Genomic DNA, 8,407 nt, shown 5'->3' on the forward strand with positions numbered 1-8,407 from the left:
CTATATTTGTCATGGGTTTAGAAGGGACGGTATCATCTCATATGTATTATGAATGCTATTTTCACTGTGAGTAGTGAACAAAATGTGAATGAAGGTGGAGCAGATGCATCTTACCATTTCTTTCTAAAGTTTTTTTGCCGTCACAGAGTTTCTCGGAGGTCATGTTCACTTCTCCTTCGCACTCCTCCGCAACATCTGTTATTTTCCTTTAAAGAAATGTTTCTTCTCGTCGAAAGCCATTTGCGCTTCGTTGGAAGCCATCTTCGGTTCTCCTCCGCATTCTTTGTCACCATCTTCTCTTCTTCTTCAAAGCATTTTCTCTACTCTTGGAAAACCATCATCTCTTCGCGGAAGTTGTTTTCCCGTGTAAGTCATTTTCTTCTCTTCATGGAATTACCTTTGCATAAGTGTTTTTTGTCTCTCTATAAGTTGATTTTCTCTTCCCGTAATTCATTTTTCTTTCAATTCATTTTCAAATTTATTTGCTTTTGAAGCTTCAAATTCTCATAAACCCTAATTTCAATCGCTTTCTGATATGTGTTTTTGTATTGGTTCAAGTTAATTTTCTCTATTGTATTTTTCAATCTCAAGTTCCTCACATCATTCCCTGCCTAAGGAAAATATTGCCTCAAGTTTCTTCGTTAATAGTTTAATATAGGATATGTTTTGATGAATTTATCAATGAAGAAAAATCATGTATATATGAGTCTCCTTTGCATTTCCAATTTTAAACTCTCTTCAAATTTTTTAAGGAAATTTTTAGTTTTAATTTCATGGATCTCATGGAGTATAGAGTCATCTTAATCTCCTTTTTGAAACGAAGGCATCAACTGTTGTCTGTGTGGTAGAGGGAGTTGGACATGTTTTTTAATTAATAGAATCAATGTCATATTAAAAAGACTGCCAAAAAAATCGATGCATTTTACATTCAGATGTACAAACTTAAACTTGTTAATTGATTCTTATGCAGAATTTACTCCAAAAGACAAATGCTACAAATGCATCAGGAAATGTTGTACTTGGAGATATTTGAGTATATATTCAACAAAAGGTTTGTATTATGTTTATGGAGGATACAATAATCTAAAAGGGATGATACCTGATTATATATATGCTTTTTTAATTTGTTATACATAGTAAATTTTGAAACAAATATGAAGAAATTGTCTTGATAAACTCTCTGTGGAGAATGGATTGGAAGGAATTGTCTTGGAAATTAAAGGGATATTTAGAGATCCTGCCATAGTAACCAAGATAAAGGAGTTCAAGCTCTGCCTTCTTTATTACGCCAAATTAAAGTATGCTTGTTTTTAATACCCTCTTTCCTTTATTAATTGATTGAAAAGAGAATGTTGTTTGGTGTGACATTTTGGCTGATGATTATCTTTGACATTGCAGCAATGTTCCTAAGCCAATTTACATGTAACGTCTAATGGTGGAGTAATTGTTGATTTGGTTAAAGAAATAATCGAAGTCGTTGCAGATATGATAAAGCCAAAAGAAGGTGGTGAAGGGGAGGGTTGGGCAGAGGGGAGTGGGACGGTACTCACACATGACAGAGTATTGTTGTAACTCTGTCAAATATAGACCCATGTAAGAAATGTAGAAATTCATAGTTAGTGTAGATTAATCTTTCTTGGTGCATCCTAAAAGCCGTTGAGCTTGCTTTAATTAGCATCCTATATAACAATGTGAAAATGACTTTTAGGAATATTTTCTTAGTAGCATTTGATAATGTCTTTGCTAAAACTTAATTTCTTTCCATGTAACTGCAGGGAGAAGGGAGAAGTTTGTGTGGCAAGTTCTCTTGTATTTGTTCAAGAAGGGATCTATGATGAATTTGAGGAAAAAAAATAGTGGAAAAGGCAAAAACTTGGGTCGTTGGAGAACCTCTTGATCCTAGAGTCCAACATTACCTCATGTAAGAAAAATAGGCAACATCATAGGCAGATCAATATTTTGGTATTGGCCACCAATTAAAATTGCTTGCATAGTTTCTAAGGATAGCTGTAGTGTCAAAATCACACAAGAGAGGAGGAGTTTGTGTGATTGAGATGAAGATAGAATGTATCTGTCTAATAAGTTCTCATTATGTTCTTGTGTTGTACCATTTGGCAAGAGGATAAGAGAAAATGGTTTCATATGCTTTTCGGGAAGACAATGTTGGTGGGTTTAGAACTCATTTAATTTCTCATTCTCATATATGTTTAATACATATTTAGGACTCATTTGACGTATGAGTTAGTTTTGGAATTGAAGCACTCAAACTTTCTTATTTCAATTATTTTATTTGGTTCGTCTATGATTAAAAGTTTCAAACACACAAGTTTTTTATATTCCAGTAAAAACCATATTATTGTTGAGATACTCACAAAATTTATTGTTCTTGTGTCCCGAAGGTCATATTAGCATACCTAAAATTTGGATTGAATGCTGATGGTGTTAGGGGCCAATAAGGGCTTCAACTTCAAGCACAAGGTATACAATACATTAATAATTATTGGCGATCCCATTTCCCAATCAGTGTTTGGTTTAATGGAAATATGTGTCAAATTAGAAACAAAAGATAATTTAAATTATTAATTTTTGTGAACTATGAACTCCTTGTAAATGAGCTATTGGAGACTCTAGCGAATATAACTCTAATAAAGGAGGAGGAAATAAAACTTAAAATTTATAATGGTGACCTATCAAGACTTGGTTCTGCAGAAAGATTTCTTAAAGCAGTGCTTGATATCCCTTTGGCTTTTAAAATAATTGAAGCCAAGCTAATTTCTAAACAGAAGTTAAGTACCTATATATAGTTTTTCGCAAATGGCCCAACATGTCTTATTGTTTCATATAATTTTATTCAAGCATGTAAAATCCATTTAAATTAGGTTATATGAAAGTTTAAATGATGTAGAATAGTTATGAGAAAACCTAGCCTTAGTCAACAGTGAAACTTAAATAATTGAAAATATGAACTTGATTACATAGAAAATGACACGGAAGAATTGAAAAATACCTTAAAACAATAGAATATTTGATTATTGCATAGTAATTAAGGAAACATGAAGAAAATGTTATAGTAGCGAAAAGAAATAAGATTTATGTTGATTTTATTTTATTAATTGTTATTCATATTGTAAGTTGTAATAAAAGTTGTCAGTTTATATAAATATATATAAATATATATAACATAAAAGCATGTTTCTTGTAAAAAAGCTTACATTCATGGACTTTACTAAATAATAGTAAATAAATGGAAAAAAGCAATGTTGAATTGCTATAGATTAGCGAAAAAAGAATTGCGACAAATTAACTACAGATTAGTGAGAAGAGAATTGTGACAGATTAGCTATGAATTAGCGAGAACAAAATTGCGACAAATTAACTACAGATTAGCGACAACAGAATTGCGACAGATTAGCTACGGATTAGCGACAACAGAATTGCGACAAATTAGCTACGGATTAGCGATAACAAAATTGTGACAGATTAGCTACGAATTAGCAACAACAGAATTGCGACAAATTAACTACTGATTAGCGACGAAGAATTTGCGAAAGATTAGCTACAGATTAGCGACAACAGAATTGCGACAGATTAGTTACGGATTAGCTAGAAATTTTAAAACTTTTTAACTTCAATTAAAGATGAAATAGAGAGAGATTAGCTATGAATTAGCTATGGATTAGCTAGAAATTTTAAAACTTTTTCACTTCAATTAGAGAGGGAATAGAGAGAGATTAACTATGAATTACCTACAGATTAGCTATGGATTATATCCCTCTCTAATTAGCTACCTGTATTTAGCTACGAAAAATTTCCTAGCAATTTGGTAGGTAATCTGTCGCAAAACGTTTTAACTACGAATTAGCTACGGATCAGCTACGAAATGTTTCGTAGCTAATACATAATATTTTTGTAGTGTCAAAATAAATAAATAGAGTTTAGTATGCTTTTTTTTATCAAATTATTTTCAAAAATTATGTTTTATCTTTAAAAACTGTATATTTTTTTTCCATTTTATTAAAGTCATATCAAATATCCCTTTAACAAACAACGCATGGATAGAAGTTATATTCTAATTCATTTTGGAACTTCATTTATCATATATTAAATAATTCAATTGTTGATTGTTGAAAAGATGTTTTATATAACTTTTATAAAATACATGAACCAAATAAACATATATTCAATGAAAAAAAATATAATTTTTGAAAGCAACTTCATGATTAAAAAATATATTTGTCCCATAAATAAAAATTTCTTGTTCAATTTATTTCTCATCATATTTTGATTTTGTGACAAAGGGAGATTGTTTGTCTTTAGACAAACAAATTGAATACTTCACCTCAACTGTGGCCAACGATCTTCCAAGAAGCATACATAACAAAACAGAACTAAGGCATTACTTATTCAATTCCATATTTCTCTTATCAATTGGATCTAATGATTACATGTTGAATTATTTCAAGTACCCAAATGGAACCAATAACAATCTAAATCTAGAAAAATATGCAGATTACCTACTTGAGCAACTGGCTTCACGTATCAAGGTAATCTTTGATTAAATGTTTTGAATTATATGTTGATTTATCACATGAATTAATTGTTATATTTTAATATGTCACCTTTCAATTAAGTATTTTACATATCATAAGTATTTAATTTTTCCCAAAGAATTTGTAAAACGTGTTTCCTTTGTTCTTTCTTTTTTCCTAGAGAATTTATGATCTTGGAGCTCGAAAGTTTGTGGTTAATAGAATTGGTCAAATTGGATGTACACCAACATGTGTTATAAGGACACCATATTCCCAAAAATGCAATGAAGATATAAATCAAAAGGTTAAACACTACTCAGACAAACTCACCGGGAAGCTACAAGAGCTGCAAACCCAACTCTCACATTCACTCTTCATTAATTTGGATAATTACAATTTCTCTTAGAAAATAAGAAATTCTCCCGAAAACTTTGGTAAACATCTACCATTAATCTCTTGAAAAAAAGAAATTAAGAAATTCTTGTGTTTTTTAGTATTCTAGTATGATCATAACTAATACTTTTATTGATTACAATTTGAGGATTCAAAAATATTTTTGACTCGTGTGTGCAAGGAAAGAACCATTGTGTAAACCGGGATGAATATTATTTTTTTGACTTTGCTCACCCAACTGAAGCTACAAATAAAATATATGCAAACGAGTGTTTTAGTGGAACCCAATTATGCTTCTCTTACAATATTCAAAAATTAATTCATGCACATTAAAATATTTGTTCCACATTTTTAGAAATATAACATTAACAAGTTTTGTTTGTTATTTGTTTTTCACTTTCTAATATATATATTCTATTAACGATAAAGAGAAAATGTACCTTCACATGCTTAAAGTATTTGTGCAGAAGTTTGCGATGAATAATGAGATTCTATTATTATATATTCACATTAAGTTTTTTAGTTGGAACATTTGATATAGCTGTGGAAAAGAGGAAGAAAGACATAATGGATGGGATACATTCACATTAGGATGAAGTTGATCGATGTCATATAAAGAAAACAAAATGAAAACAAAAGATTGTAAAATGGAAAGCAAGATTTCAACTCACAAGAAAATAGGAGCTACCTGACCAACACTTGGTGATATTTGCATCGTTGACATGAAGAAAAACAATATAAAAATTAAATAAATTCATTTATTTAAATTCTAAAGTTTACATATCAACACCCAAAAGCAATTTTTAGCGATTTACTTCATGTTTGGAAACCAGAAAAGCAGCGTTTCCACCGGGATTGTCGCTGGAGAAGTTTGATAGTGTCTAATGAATGAGTATAATTAAGTCAATTAATTTAGAGAAATTAAGGGGTCGTTTATTTGTATTTTTCTTCTGTTTTCAAATTTTAATTTTAAGAAGATTACATTTTGTAATTTCTTTCTGATTTTAAATATTTTTATAGGAAACACTGATAATAACTATTTTTATTTCATCTTTTTGTATGAGACAAATTGAAATAAAAATATAATATTTCATAATTTTCTTTCAATTTCTTTTGTCAGAAGAAAGAAAAAACAAATCGTGTGTGAAAACATAAAACATATTTATATGCTGTTTTCATTAACGACTCAATCAATACAACAGCTTTTTTTTTTTTCTCTCGATCACTCTTAAAGCGTTATGTCAAATCCAAAGTCAATCCTTTAAATCTAAATTGACTCAAAACTTTAGTTTTACTAAAACTATAGCTGAATTAATTATTTTTAGTAATTTATTTTTCTGTATAAAGGTACGCTTGAGAAAAATTAAATAGAGTATGATAACTATCATATTATTATTAAATAGTCATATGATGCATTCAGATAATATCTATATAGCTTATAAAGGTTATTTAATGTTATTAAGTTTAATGTTACTTAACATAATTTATCATTAACATGATATCCCTTGTATGTATAATTAGCGGTACTTAACTTAAGAAAAAAAAAACTATGTTATGAATGAAAGAAATTAATAGAAAATATATTGAGTAATAATATGAAATTGAAAGGTAACCATCTATATAATTCTTTGGAAAGTTATTTATAGTTAAGTAGTATTACTTTATAAAGTTGACCATTCCAGCTTGCAGCTTGAAATTATTTATACTGTTGTTGCTTATTATTTGTAACACTATAAAGTTACATTTAATAAATAACTATTAGTTTTAAATATGTTTTATATGTTTGTAATTATTTGTTTTAATCTCGACTACATTCTAGCTGGGTTAATTTTTCTGTTATATATGCCACAGATAAGATTAGAAAATTAATTACTATATAATATGTGATTTTATATTACACCAGGTGAAACTCTAAATTTTTTATTGTGTGGACTATCATGTAGGTTAGTACTATATTTTATTTTCAGGATAATTAGTAGCATATCTATCGCTCAATTGTATATTATAATATGTTGATTTTTTTTATCAAACAAATATTTTAAATTCTTATGATTACTTAATATATTAAATTTGATTTCATAAACATAATGTTTCCAAATCTTCAAAATTGTCAAAATTTAGACAATTACTCTCGGATACTTTCAATTAGCATGAGGTATAGACAACGATCTATACTCAAGGAATATCAATAAACCCTTATAGGAAACATTACTAAAAACTTCAAAAGGTTGACTTGGATCACAAATGGTTAGCATATGAGTACTTGTCACACTTTGTTTTAACTCTTAAAAACTCCTTTCTAGGTCAATTGAGTTAAAACGTCATTATCTTTGAAAATCTTCTAACTAAACCTCTTATATTATCTCGGTAACCAGCACAACTTCTAACCTGAATAACTTTCTTGGGATGTTTCTATTGTAGAATTACTTCTACTTTAAAAGGGTTGATTGATATTCCTTGAGTATAGATAATGTGTTTTAGAAAATCTAACTTCGGGCATTCAAAACTCACAATTTGACAACTCATACAAAGTTGCTTTTCTCTTAGAATACTCAAGACAATTCTAAGGTGATTTGAATGTTTGTCCATGGTGCGTGAGTATATCAAGATGTCATCTATGAATACCACCATGAACTTATCAAGGAAGGGCTTGAAGTTGTGATTCGTGTAGTACATAAAGATTGTTAAAGTATTGGTCACCCCAAATAGTATAACCATAAACTCATAGTGATTGTAGCTCAATTTAAATGTTGTCTTCAAAATATGTACAATTTTAATCAGGATTTTGTATTAATCTAGTCTTAGATCTATCTTGAAATGCAATTGATCCATCACATCATGAGCCTTGGGAATAAGATATTTGTTCTTGATTGTTATCTTGTTCAATTGTTCATAACCTATACATAGACAATAGGAATCATATTTTTGCTTCACCAACAACACAAGAGTGCCACATGGAGATACATTAGGTCTAATGAGTTATTTCTCCAACAAATTTTAACTTAACCAACTCAGATGGTATTATTCAATATGGAGCAATGTATACCATACTCGCTTCAGGGGTCAAATCTATACCAACCTCTTGGTAGTAGTCCTAGAAATCTCCCTAGGGAATACGTCTATAAATTCTTGGATTAAAACCATGCTCTTTTCTATTTTTTACACTATTGTAGTACAAGCCAACAATGTGAAACACTTTTCTCTCATTTGTACCTCATTTTCCATCTGTTGAATTGATATAAACTCTGCTTCCTCAGACTTAAGAAAAACCAACTTTTTCTAGCCACAATCCATAAGCATATGATTGGTAGACAACTAATGCTCCTAGGATAGCCTTCAAATACTTTAAAGGCAAAGATATTGAATTCATCTTATACTTTTATGCAGTCAAAACTATTGAAAACTATGCACACATAGAGGAAGTTCTTAGAACATTTATGGTCAATGTAGAGGCTTTTTGTATGAGACGTGAAATTAGGGTTACT

The 8,407-nt window shown here is 29.6% G+C and overlaps 1 long non-coding RNA gene across 2 annotated transcripts; it reads left to right on the plus strand.

The window, feature by feature from the left end:
• LOC114174190 (uncharacterized) lies at nucleotides 1-2,182 on the plus strand. Of its 2 annotated transcripts, none has more exons than XR_014992945.1 (4): nucleotides 1-366; nucleotides 971-1,051; nucleotides 1,399-1,593; nucleotides 1,783-2,182. It is a non-coding gene; the product is annotated as an uncharacterized LOC114174190 (long non-coding RNA). The 2 variants fall into 2 exon arrangements; XR_003602667.2 differs by having other exon boundaries at nucleotides 2-366; nucleotides 1,776-2,182.
• The last annotated feature ends 6,225 nt before the right edge of the window (nucleotides 2,183-8,407 follow it).

The sequence above is a fragment of the Vigna unguiculata genome, chromosome 2 (assembly GCF_037176805.1).
Source record: "Vigna unguiculata cultivar grain cowpea cultivar isolate G323 ecotype 2 chromosome 2, ASM3717680v1, whole genome shotgun sequence".
Taxonomy (NCBI): Eukaryota; Viridiplantae; Streptophyta; class Magnoliopsida; order Fabales; family Fabaceae; genus Vigna; species Vigna unguiculata.